This window comes from Microplitis mediator, chromosome 10 (genome assembly GCF_029852145.1).
Source record: "Microplitis mediator isolate UGA2020A chromosome 10, iyMicMedi2.1, whole genome shotgun sequence".
In the NCBI taxonomy this organism is placed as follows: domain Eukaryota; kingdom Metazoa; phylum Arthropoda; class Insecta; order Hymenoptera; family Braconidae; genus Microplitis; species Microplitis mediator.
The window spans coordinates 18984747-18998807 of record NC_079978.1 but is presented as its reverse complement, the minus strand read 5'-3'; the positions used below and the strand labels follow the sequence as shown (position 1 = coordinate 18998807).

The 14061-nt window shown below is 27.2% G+C and overlaps 1 protein-coding gene across 2 annotated transcripts in view; it reads right to left on the bottom strand.

Moving 5' to 3' along the window:
- The window catches only part of LOC130675626 (sestrin-3), a 202021-nt gene that overhangs the window by 89157 nt on the left and 98803 nt on the right, over positions 1-14061 (bottom strand). The gene's annotated exons all lie outside the window — the stretch shown is intronic.

Sequence of the window (14061 nt, the reverse complement as noted above, 5' to 3'; positions counted from 1 at the left end):
ATATTTTAAAGTATAGTAACTATTATAAAAAAAAAAAAATAATTTTCATTATACTTTTCCAACATATCGCATTATATATTGGATAATATACTTAAAAATATAGAATATAAATATTTTTTTAATCGGCAAAATGAACATTCAATTTATCAGTTTAACTCAGGAAAGAAAATAAAGGTACAGATTAATGAAGAAAAAACAGATATCTCAGTACATATTAAGTAGATCTGACCATAGATGTTTATATGTAAGTGTGCGTTTCAATCAGGGGATGTCAACCTACGACTCTGATTATAAAAAACTGGATTAAACTTTTTTAGGTTTAAAATATGATATAGGCTTGGAATAAACCTTTTAGACTTGAAATTTTATAAGTCGATAATATATATTAGCTTATATATTAACATTATAAAATTACTTATGTGTTTATAATATAATTATCAATATATGGAGTTCATATAGCTCGAATATATGCCAACATATAATATTATATATCATGTTTGTATATTTTGAAAATATATAATTATATAATTAAAACGGCAAAAAAATAGTTATTTTAATATATATAACTTCTTATATAAATAATTATATTGTAATATAAACTGTTATATTATTCAGTATAATTTTAGGTTATAAATTCTTTTCATGCGGGTTATCCGAGAAAATTAAAGTTGTCGGGAATTTTTTTTTCTCTGCAGTATTAAAGAGAGTCGGTAGTAGTTTTTGTTCAAATATTCCTCCCACACGAAAGCTCAATATGCAAAATAAAGGACATAAGTCAATGATATATTTGCAATCTAAGTTTTTATTTTTTGAAAATTTTCATTTATTTAAAAAAAAAATAGACAAATGTCCCGTTAACTTTGCGAGAGTACCAAAGATAAGATGATTTGTCCACTTGAGATTGATAGAGAAAAACTGACTTATCTTATACAAAAATTGAAAAGTATGAACACTACAAAAAAGATGAATTTAAAAAAGAATTTGTTTTAAATAGAAATGAGTAATACTGAATTGAATAGAGTGACTAAAATAGATAACAAAAGAAAAAACAAAGACAATCATGAAACCTGAATAACAGAAGCGTAGATAGTCGGGAAGACAAATAGCAAGTGTACAAAGTAGTCGATGCCTCCACGTGTCATGAAAGTTATTACGCCGTTACATATATTAATAAACTAAGTAAAACTTTGTGTCAAAGATAAAATGCTACTTATAAGGTTATGATAGATAAGCGATATAAAAAGAAAAGTAATAATTATCAATATGACACATTTAAAATAATTGCTTAAGAATATATATACATTGTAATGTTTGGGTAGTTCTATGAGTAAATAATACTACAGTTATAAAAAAAAAGGAAATAAACAAAGCTAATGTTTATCAATATGCATGTCTATGCAGAGAATTTGATCATCACATTATTTACAGTCCGCGTCACTTGAATAGCCTCACCTATTTTTTTCAATATCTGATTCTTAATCAAAATTTTTTCTTCCTTCCGCAAATCATAAAAGTAGTAGTTACATCCATCAGGTCCATCTACATCAAATTTTATTTCATCTGAAAAAATTCCTTGTAGCCATTTATCTATCCAACTCATATGTTATTTTACAAATAAAAGTCGTGCTGATCTATGTTTTTGATTCAAAGCCGATTTTTTATTCAATTTCATTCTCTTTAGATGCTTTGCCCGTCTTATCACTCTTGTTACAGTTGAAATAGATGCTGCTGTTCCAACTTCTGCCGCTATTTACCTTACAGTCTTAATGGAATTAGATGCCACGCGAATTATCATTCGACGTTTCCTTGGCGTTGTTGCGAATTTCGTTCGATCTTTATAATTTTTTCCGTAGCTTTCATTGTTTTTCACGAAATTATTAATAACTTTAGCACTTCTATTCACTCTTCTAGCGATTTCATGATGAGAAAAAGTTTTGGTTAAGTAAAAAATTAATTTTATTAATTTCTTCAATACTTAACATTTTATTGCGCCCAATTTTATATAGTAACCAATTTTGGTGTTTTAAATAGATTTCAATTTGTTCACCACGCTATAAAATTGCAACATAATAATGCGAAAATGAAACGTATTAGTTCTTTTGCGCAATTAATTTGACTGAGACTATCCATGTGACGAATTGTCGACCAGTGGCATGTCCCCCTCACGATATCCTCGCTTTGTTTCTCGAGCACTAACAACATATCTTGTTCTGTCTTAAATCAGTAATATAAAATATACAGCTAATTTTATAAAGCAGCTAGTGAAGAATCAGTTATTGAAAGAAAATAGGTGAGGCTATCCAAGTGACGCGGTATATATTAATTGCGATATCTATCTGATTAAACGCTCTTAATTATGTAAATACTGTTTCTAGAGAGAGGAACACACAGATAAGGAATTTTTACTCGCCCCAAGAAAATTTTTACTTGCCCTAAGAAATTGCACACCTCAAGCGCGAAAGCGCCGGTGTGCTCTATGATCGCTCTATTTTTTGTATTATGACTAGAAAAACAAAATTTTCTAGTCCTAAGAAAGTTTTTGTTTTCATTTCATAAAGCAGCACTAAGAAATCCCTTTTTTTCTGTGTAGGACACTTGTTTTCGACATTGATTTTCAATAGTCATATCCGTCATCAGTTATAATATAAAGGGAGGGCGGGTAAAACAGCTCACCTTTAACATTCGGTAAGAAATAGTTTTTGTCCGAGATTGTTTTCAATCGTCATTCATAACTCTTATTATTCCGGTGTCAGAAAAAAAGTTGGAAAAAGTTCGACATGTCGAACTTCGAAACTTGAGACAATTTCAAACTTTTGTAAAATCTTAGTACTAGTAAAAAACTAAACTAAGAAATTATAGAAAGGAATTGGAAAACGGAATGAAAATTTTTCAAGATTTTTTTTCATAAAATTTATTCATTTCTTTCTCATTGGCATAGAAGTTTGGAATTTTCGACTGTTTCAAATGGTCCAAATTTTCGATTTTCCATGAACCTCGCCCGCATAAAAGTTCGAAAGAAGTTAAATTTTTTCTAACTTTTTCAAAATGGAAAAAAAATTGGACTTCAAATAGCTGAAATGATCAAAATTTACAATATTTAAATTTTCTAAATTTGAAAGTTCGAAAAAAGTCCAAAAAAACTTTTTCGAACTAGCATATCGACATTAACCATTAAGGGGGGGGGGGGGGTTAGGGTTTTTAAATTATTTTTTTAAATTTTTTTTCTGAATGAACAATATGTCAAGAATATTGTGTACTAATTTTAAATCAATCCGAGTAAAACTAACGGAGTTACAGCGTTTCAAATGACCGGCCGGTATATCTGATTCTTATACCTTCCCGACCTGTCCCTACATACCCCTAGTAGAAATCAGCTGCAATTTTCTTTGTTCTTCCGAATCCCTTTCTCCGGCTGCGTGTCTTTCAAAGGATGTAAACTGATGACTCAATATAAGTATAAAAATTCATATTCTTTGATTGATAGCACCGGCACACAAAAAAAAATAAGTTCTCTGTACTTTTGACGGGACCGATTTATTCCCATGTATTTTGACCCGCTGAATCCGAATCCGAGGTCCGTTTAACCCGTACACCCTCAGATTTTTAGAAAACTTTAAAAAACCTCAAAAATACACAAAAATCGACCGTTTTTTAAATTTATAAATTTTTTTAACCCTAACTAAGCATGATTTTTATGTATTTCGGTCCTCCACATACTAACCTGAAGTTTATTTAAAACATTAGCCATTTAAAGTCTGAGTAAATTCCAAAAAACCCCAAAAAATTGCAAAAAAGCAAAAAGATTCTTAGTATTGTGATGAAAAAAATTTTTTGAAGCATATTAAAATTTTTTTATGTTTTAGGCCAAAATATTTTTTATATATATATCACAGATCAAACAATATGATTTCTTTTATTTATTTCGATTTGAAAATTGATTTTTGTTATACCAAATTTTATTTTTTTCGATTTTTTGGGAATTTTTGCCATTTATTTAAAATTTTAGAGATATCTGAGCCATGGATGTTCGAGAATTATATGTGACAGATAAACATACATGAAAATAATTATTTATTTAGCCCTATAAAATTTTTTTCATCACAATACTAAGAATTTTTTTGCTTTTTTGCAATTTTTTGGGGTTTTTTGGAATTTACTCAGACTTTAAATGGCTAATGTTTTAAATAAACTTCAGGTTAGTATGTGGAGGACCGAAATACATAAAAATCATGCTTAGTTAGGGTTAAAAAAGTTTATAAATTTAAAAAACGGTCGATTTTGTGTATTTTTGAGGTTTTTTAAAGTTTTCTAAAAATCTGAGGGTGTACGGGTTAAACGGACCTCGGATTCGGATTCAGCGGGTCAAAATACATGGGAATAAATCGGTCCCGTCAAAAGTACAGAGAACTTATTTTTTTTTGTGTGCCGGTGTAGTTTATTTCAAATTTTCACGTTTAAAAAACTTTAAATGGATTTTCCCGAAAACGTTATTTTTAAAGTCCGTGAACATCATAACTCAAAATGTACTGTATAGAACAAAAAAAAACGTCCATAAAAAATTCTAAAAAAGTTCCAAGAAAGTCCTTTGTTGACTCTAAATTTGCTCATAAAAACTATTTTTTACCGTCAAAATTAATAACGTTCCAAAAAAGTTCTATTCGAAGTTCTAATCTGTCTCATGTTTAAAAGTTCCACACGCGGAACTTTTTTGGAATCTTTGTGAAACGAATTTTTTTTACACGGGCTTATTTAATATTGTAGAAATAGAGTTGAAATTACGTTCTCATATCAAATAATGATTATTGCACACCTCAAGCACGAAAGCGCTAGGGGTGCTTTACTGACGGTTCTTCCTCGTTGACAATTTGTCTCATACAAAAACATTTCTATACCCTTTTCATAGGACAAAAAATTATTAAATTGTGTACTCGCATGCAGATAATTTATTAAGGAATAATTTAAACCCAACGTTGAGTCGATTTGTTAATTCATTGATTTTAAATTAATTATTTTAATCCAAGAAACTAGTGCTGTCAATTGTTACGTATGAATCTTCGTAAGCACGATAACTCTCGATAGACACCATTAATCGGCCTAACTTTTTTTTTATTGTCTTTGTATTTTTTATCACAAGAACCCTTATGAAAATTACTATATGAATCCTTTTAGTTTAATTGTAATTAATTAACGACGTAAAAGTGATTATTCGTGAAAAATTTAGCTGCTATTTTTACTGTTGTTATTATTTTTTTCATTGTTTCTCTCTATCAACTACTGGTGGCAGCACTAGCGTATTAATATGTTTGAAAAAAAAGTGACATCTAAGACAAAAGGCGGAATATTTAAAAAAAATGTTATTAAAAAAATATTAAACCGAAAATAAGAGATAAAAAATCAAATTGATAATTTGTAAGTTGAATAAAAGTTCATAATAAAAAAAAATTCATTAATATTATATAATAAAAGTAATGATTAAAAAAAAATTTGGAAAATCCAAAAGTGCACGACTCATAATACTCATTTATTATGAAATAATGAAATAATAATAAAAAAATGGCGGGAAGCACATATAAATTTAAAATATATAAAATTTTCTTTCCTTAAAATTTGTTGTTGTTTTTTTTTTTTTTTTTTTTTTTAATTATATTAGTATTTTTTTTATAATTATAAAAGAACCTACTCGAAATATCTCGATTAATAACAGAAACAAAAAAAATATATGTAATTAAAAAAAAATTGAACTGAAAAAATTCAGGCTTACCAAATAGCAAAAAAAAACAGCTGTACTAGGATGGTAATTCGCAAGCGCCCCTGGTGGGATAAATGTACGTATAATGTATAGGTATTAATATATCGGCATCCATGTTAATTTTACATCGATATATATAGATATAGTTATACAGCCTTTTTATTCTTTTATTAATTGTAATTAAACGACACTGAGTTACCTAGCGATTAGCAATAGGGGATCTACAAATCTTTCAAAGAATTTAAAAAAAAAAAATTTGATTCAATTACTGCATTTTTTCGTAAGTTATTGTGTCTACGGGTTTCATACTTGACGGACAGGAAATTTTTTTAGACTATTTTGATGTTTTTTCCGTTTTTATTGAACTAAATAAATTTTTGAAAAGTATGGAACTAATCTCCATTAAATTATCTTCAAAATAGTATGCAACAATTCCGTAAACTAACAAGGGTATAATAATTGAAATAGTTGCCGAAGTGAGGCGAATTAAATTTTTCGATCGTAAAGCACATCTCAGATGCTTCGCATCGTGAGTCGTGCAATAAAATGAGTGATTGAGGTGTGAACTTTTGGATGTTCCAACATTTTTGAATTTACAAACTGATTGTAAATTCGATACTTTGCCAATTATTTTATTTCTACAGTAGATTATAAATTTTCGATATAAAAAACATTTTTGCAACCGAACTCGTGTTCTTCGAGATAATTTACTTAGGTTGCATTTTTGCATTTATATTTTTTTAAGATAAAATTTATCTGTACAACGTTACATATTCATTTTTAAATGTAGATTTTTTTTTTTTGATAAGAAAGCACTCAGTTATTGTAATAGATATATGTATAAATATAAAATTACTTTGTACTTCTTACAACATGCTGTTTACTTATTTATTTTATTTTATTTTTTTTCTCCTTATCTTTACTATTCAGGCTAAGACATAAGCACTTTTCACATATAATCGGTTAACGTCTCATCACTGATAAAAGCTAATCAACCTCAATTAGCACGCGATCATACAGCGAGTTTAATGAACTTGTATGAAAAAAGTTTTATTGGTAACATAAAAGAAAATATTTAAAAACTTGCCCACATTTTGGGAAATGTCTTACGCATCGGCAACACTGGAAATTAGAGTTCGCATAAGTGCGTGATTGTATATAGATTTTTTTTATAAATTATAATATATATGAATAATTAATTTTGTTTTTCATCTGTTCAATAATTAACGAATAGATCGATTCATGAAATTATTGAATTATTAATTCTTTATTGCACACGCGTACTAACAATGAAATAAAATAACATTATGTAATTTCTGAATGGGCAAGAAAATTGGTGTCAACAAAAAATTACAAAGTAAACAGTCCGCCTACACGATATCTTAATGGCTTTAAACCGGTTTCTTACTCGTCAGTAGAACTTAATGACTATTGAAGAATAAAGTGAATAAAATACAATAAATTACTGAAGAAGTTTTAACAAATTCATCTTTTAAATGCAATTGTAGAGGTTGTTTTTAGTACCTTTTTTTCTGGCCATAAATATGTCAATTTTTTTATTAATTTTTTATTGAAAATGAAAATTATCTAATAACTACACTGAGAAAATTAAATAATGGGAATTACTATCTAGTTATGGTAAAATTTTTTACCATCAATAGATAGTCGTGAATACTATCTAGATGATTGTATAAATAATCTAGATTATACATTCACTATATTTATAATAATTGTTACGATTCTGTATGTTAACTAGAGTTAGTTATTATTATTATTCTAAATAGTTATATTTATAATCCAGATGGTAACAGTTACCATCAGAAATTATAATAGTTACCATCTAAGGTAAGTAGAATAACAATTAATTCAATTATAATGGAACCGTCAGACGAACCATTATTTTACAAGGTTAAAAAAATACTTAATGTTAATAATGACCAAATTTTATTCATTACTCAGTACTTGAATGATTCTTATTTTGAAGAGCATACTCAATCATTCAAAGTTATTGACAGAAGCTCTCTCGCTTGGAAATTTTTATTTTACGCTGATCTAGACGACTGTACAGTAACTTATTTCATTATTTTAAACAATAAAATGTACATTACTAAATTATGGATTTAAATAGGAAATATTTGTTTACAATTTAAAAGTAAAATTAAAATAGGGCTAGTATGCCAATGAAGAATTTATAATATAAATTATTTTAATACCTGTATTTTAACTTTTAAAAAATTGTCATTTTCTTGTAAAAATTTTATAAATAAAACTTAAGTATGTTTGTCATCATATTTGTATTCGAAAATTTACAATTTTGCAGCAATAATTGAAAATTATTGAATTTTCGATCAATTTTTCATAGCATTCAATAATATTAATTACTACCCTGATAGTAATTGTTATCATCCTGATGGTAACTGTTATCATCCGGATGGTAACTGTTATCATCCTGATGGTAACTGTTATCATCCTGATGGTAACTGTTATCATACTGATGGTAACTGTTATCATCCTGATGGTAACTGTTATCATACTGATGGTAACTGTTATCATACTGATGGTAACTGTTATCATCCTGATGGTAACTGTTATCATCATGATGGTAACTGTTATCATCCTGATGGTAACTGTTATCATCCTGATGGTAACTGTTATCATCCTGATGGTAACTGTTATCATACTGATGGTAACTTTTACCATCCTGATATTATTAATTCTAATAAAAAAAATTATAACACTAATTATTTTTTTACTAAAAAACGTTCCAATCATTCTAAATAATTGGAATCAAAAATTTAGCATAATAAACACACGTGTAACGAAAAAATCGTTCCAAAAAGATTTATTACCATAATTCAGTTTCCATATGACATAATAACTGTTACCATAATAATGTGAATTATTTATATAGTTGTGGAAACTTATCCCAAAAATTATGGGAGTACATACCACAATTCCAAATGCTATCGCTATAACAGTATGGGATATTTAATAAGCGTACCCCATTCACAAGTTCCTATTAATACAAGTTGATAAGCTTCTATGAAGTTGTTGACCCATTCGAGTAGATTCTATGGGGACTTTTGGGTACTAGAAATGGTACTAGAAATGGTCACCATAATTTTCTCTCCGTGTAATGATATGAACCTAATTATTTTAAACATCAAGCTACGGTGATGTGAACAGTGTTCCCATTGAATCGTATATATATTACTAATTGACTCGAATTTTTAATTGAAAACTTACGAAACTTTAAAATTTTTTATAAGTTTTTGAATTATTAAATTCAAATTAGATTATTTAACTCGTTCATGAAATCTCAATTTTAAAATTATAACAAAATATTTTATAAATAACTCGAAAGTTTATGAATAATTAAAAAGTTAAAAAATAATGAAAATTATTCTAATACCCCGAAAATAATGAATTTTTTTACAATAAACTATCATTCAATCATAACAATAAGTATGAATTTACTAATAAAACAGAAATCATTTACTTCAAAACAAGTATCATCTTCCTCATCCGGGATCGAGTACTTGTATTCAATAATGACCCGTTTATAAAGTTCGCATCTCCCCACGTTTTATTACGCAAATAATTTTAAAATTATAAATAGAATCAAGTATTTGGCAACCACTGTTATTTACCAAGAGCGACCATATTTGGCATCTGTAGTACGTGTTTATAGATATGCCGTAAAATCCTTTTATATATGACACGTTTGTTTACTTCCAGTCTTAATTGTCTTGTAAACACTTACCACAACACATTATATATCAGAATTTATCTATTTCTATCTTATTTTTCTTTAATCCATATCGATCTAGCGACACAAATATGGATTTAACGTTTTCAAAGTAGGGGTGTGCGAATATCAAAACTTTGCGAATAAATCAAATCTTCTGATGTTATTTGAATATTTTCGAATTATTCGTAACTTTTCAAATATTAAATTTTTATTCAATGGAGAGCTTAGTTTTTAAAGTAACCAAAAACAATTTTTTCGTAGATTCGTGTCTAAGCTCTATTTACCTCTGACAAAAATTTTTATTATTAAAAAAACTACAACTTTCAGACAGTAGTTAGACAGGGGGTTTGCTCACCCGATAACATAGGATTTTTCCATATCAACAGATGGTAGCCGCCACCATCAGTATGTAAGATTGCTGTGTTATCGGGGGAGCGAATCCCCCCTGTCCCGCATGAAAAAACTTTATATGTGGAAACATATATGATAGAATATATGAATATTATAATGTGATATATTGTACAATATATAAAATAATATTTATATTTTTGCCGTATTAATATATGATGATATATTGAAAAAAAATATATTGCTAGAATATATTATCAATACATTTATCAATATATGACTTTTTATGTATGTTTTACATATATATTTTAATATATCTTTTTTATATTGATATATTATATTGAAAGTAGTATATTAATTAATATATAGTATTTTTTATATTTTTTATATATGTTTTCCAATATATTGCAAAATATATGGTTTCCAATATATTGTAAAATATATGGCACTTTTTTTACTTTTCTTAGGTTATTGCCAGTAAATATAAGGTCAATGAAAAGAAGGAGAAAAAATAATAAATTCGACTTTTTTTGTGGAATTGTGTAGAAATTGAAAAAGTATATTGAAAAAATAATAGTTTCAATATATTGCGAAAAATATAAGTTTTAATATACTGGAAAAATATAATTCCAATATACCGTAAACCATATATTTAATCATATAAATTCTTTCATATATAATCAATTATATAGAGACCATATACCACTAATTATATGAGTCAAAATATATGGATATATATATCAAGTTTATTATATTATACTTATAAATGATATATATACTATCCATATATGATAAGAATATATTGAGCATTATATGAGATAATATATATAGAAAAATACAAAACATTATATACAAGTAAATATATTATGATAAATATATAATCCAATATATGTAAAAAACATATATTTTTCATTATAGATATTTTTGCCGCTATATATTCATCAGATATTCACCATATATTTTTTCATATACTTTTAACAATATATAGCTTTTCCATGCGGGGTCTAACTACTTCTGTCATTTGACAGAAAATTTTCGAATTATTCGAAAATTTTTGAGTAATTTGAGAATTTACGAATAATTGGAAAACTTACGAACAATTCGAAATTTCGATTTCGAATTATTAGATCCCAAGTTCGGGTCGAATAGCTCGATTCGATTTAATACGAATACTTCGTGTTCGAACTATTCGCACACCTCTACAATAACTTTATCCCTTAAAAATGTTAAATGGATAATTTTTTATATAATATATATCTACAATTAAAAAAAAAACGAGAGATGTCGTGGGACGGCCCGAAAAATGAAAAAAAATTAACCACATTTGAGAGTAATGAAATAAAAACTACAAAATAATAAATGAAGGAACGGTTTCAGAGCATTCTCAGATAATACCCCCCTCCCTCTTCAATTTTTTTTCTGGACGATGTTTTTGTCGATGAGATGATTTATTTCAGTTCATAGTAACTTTTTACGTCTCGCTTTAATAATACAAAAAATGTGAATAAAATATATGTTAAATTATTAATCTTATACCTGCGTCAGATCGGTTTTGATGAATTACTTTTATTGTAATATAGTCCAAAGTATCTTACTTGCATTTTCAAGATATGAAAGTGTCAAAATAAGTAAATCCTGAAAGTTTTAAATCAATTTATTTTTAGGAACGTAATAATAAAAATGCTACGATGTACTAACAGATAATCTCAGAGACATCATTGGATATTCGCTTGCAAGCACTTTAAGCTCCAGATCAATTTTTAGAAACTTATATTTTTAAGCTATCCAAGCTCAAAACTTTTCATAATCGGATCAAATGTTATAGAGTATACATTACAGAAGAAAAAGAACTTATTTTTCAAAGATATTACATTTGTTCACTATTAGGTTAAAGTATTGATGCCGACGACTGTACTATTTTTGAATACTTTATTGTTTAATTAACAAAAAATTATTGAAAACAATTGAATCGTAATGAGTAGCACAGGGCAAAACAGGTATTGGAACTCGTACTTTCAATGGTGATATTGAACAGTATATTGTGTGACAAGGGATGAAAAAAAACGATTTCAGACCAGGGTGAAAAATTAAATCAAACATAAATATAATTTTGCGGGTGTAATATTTCGTAGTCGAAGATTGAAAGTGTTAATTAAAATTCAGATCTAACCAAATTTCTAAATGAATGGAAACAAAAGTTTACAAGTAATTTAGGTAATCATTATTAATAATTTTTGACTTGCTAATTCTGTATTGATTTTGAAAAATTTAAGTAGATCGAACAATTATCCTATTACCGCACGAATGATTCAAGTCGGTCGATTCATTCGAAAGATATCGCACAGCAAGCTTTCGTTTATACACTCACACGCATGTACTTCGGCGGCCGATCAAAAATAGTCAGAAACGATTTCTTAGAACTTGAAACGTCGATATCTCTTGAAAAACCGAGTTTTGAAAATAGAATTGAAACTAGTAGGGGGAAGTGGGTTAATCACTAACGCGGGGTAATTCCGAACACAGCGATTTGAGTAATTCAAAAAATATAATTATATTTTTTCTTAGATTGACAAATAGGTTAGTGCGAAGCGTTAATTGTTTTTTGTAGCTTTTGAGTACTGGGCACGTCATTTTGATTTATCTCGAGCCAATTCATTATAATGTTGCCATTATTTAAGACGGGCTTTAAATATTTTTTGGAGACGCCTCCAAAAAACGATAAAAAAAGCATTATTTTTTGAAGAGAAAGTTTGTGTATTAGTCTGTTTGATAACGAGACTAGAGAAAAAATTTTTGGGAGTCTGCCGTGCCCCGCGTACGTCGTATCGCTTTGAAAATTGATAAATATATCAAACTCATGAAAATATTATGAAAAAAAATGGTTATTCACACGCAGAGAATTTTTGAGTCAAATTACCCATAAATTTTGATACTGTAGGGACATCTAGCCAGTAACTTAATTTTCACTATGGTGTTAGTAGAAATTGCACTTCATTTACGTGCTATCGAGTAGTATATTTTACAGTGTGCATGAGAAAAATTTAGATATTTACTACAAGTCCTCACAGTATCAAACTTTTTGGGTAATTTTTATTAAAAATTTCTCTACGTGTAATCATTGAGGCATTTATTGAGGATATCGATACTAGACGTTCTGAAAGACTAGCAGCAAAAAAGAACTATGTAAATTTTAAGATGCCAACTTTTGCTACGGCCGCGTTTGAATCATCTGTTGTTGTTACCTGCATTTGTCTCTGGGAAGAATTACCACCTGATTTGACCCGTATGGAAAAACCATATACTGTCGATAATATATAAAAAAATATATGGTAAATAACTGAACATATATGGCGGCAAAATTATTAATATTGATTAATATATAATTTATCATATATAATAATTTATACGTTTAATATTATAATAATCCATATCATTTATAATATATGTAATTATATACATGTGATATTGTACCAAAAATTATATGTCCGCTTTATATATTAATTTATGACGTAAAATATATGTTTTGTCTTATAAATTAATTTATTATTTCAATATTATTATTAACCATATAATTTATAATATATGTAATTGCATACATATGATATTACATCTCAAAATATATTCTCGTTTTATATATAAACTTATAATTTCAAAATTATAATAATTTCGATATTATTATTCATAAATAATTTAAAAAATCCACTCATACCAAAAATTAAAGGAACAAAAAAATTTTAGAAATTTTTTAGTGATTTTTGCAAGACTGTAACTTCATGAAAAATAATCGTATCGAGATTTAAAAAAAAGCATTTTATAGCTTGAAATCTCTAGTTTTATATTTGTGCATATATATAAAAATATATATTTATATTAATATATATTTACATACACTTATACAAATATATGTGAACATATATTTATACAATTATATATTTACATGTATAAATTTTATATGTCAGTCATATAATTAAATCATATATCTTATCATATAACTTAAAGTATAGTATAAAACATTATAAGCAATATTTATAAGTTAGCATATAAAAAAAATATATTACCGATATATATGTTGCAAATTATAAAATCATATAATATTTCGGCAAAATTTTGTATATGGCTCCATATATGACTTCTTATAATTCCATATAATTCATCATATATTTTGAATTATACTGAAGCTCATATATTGCTTTTTTATACGGGGATAAATGCA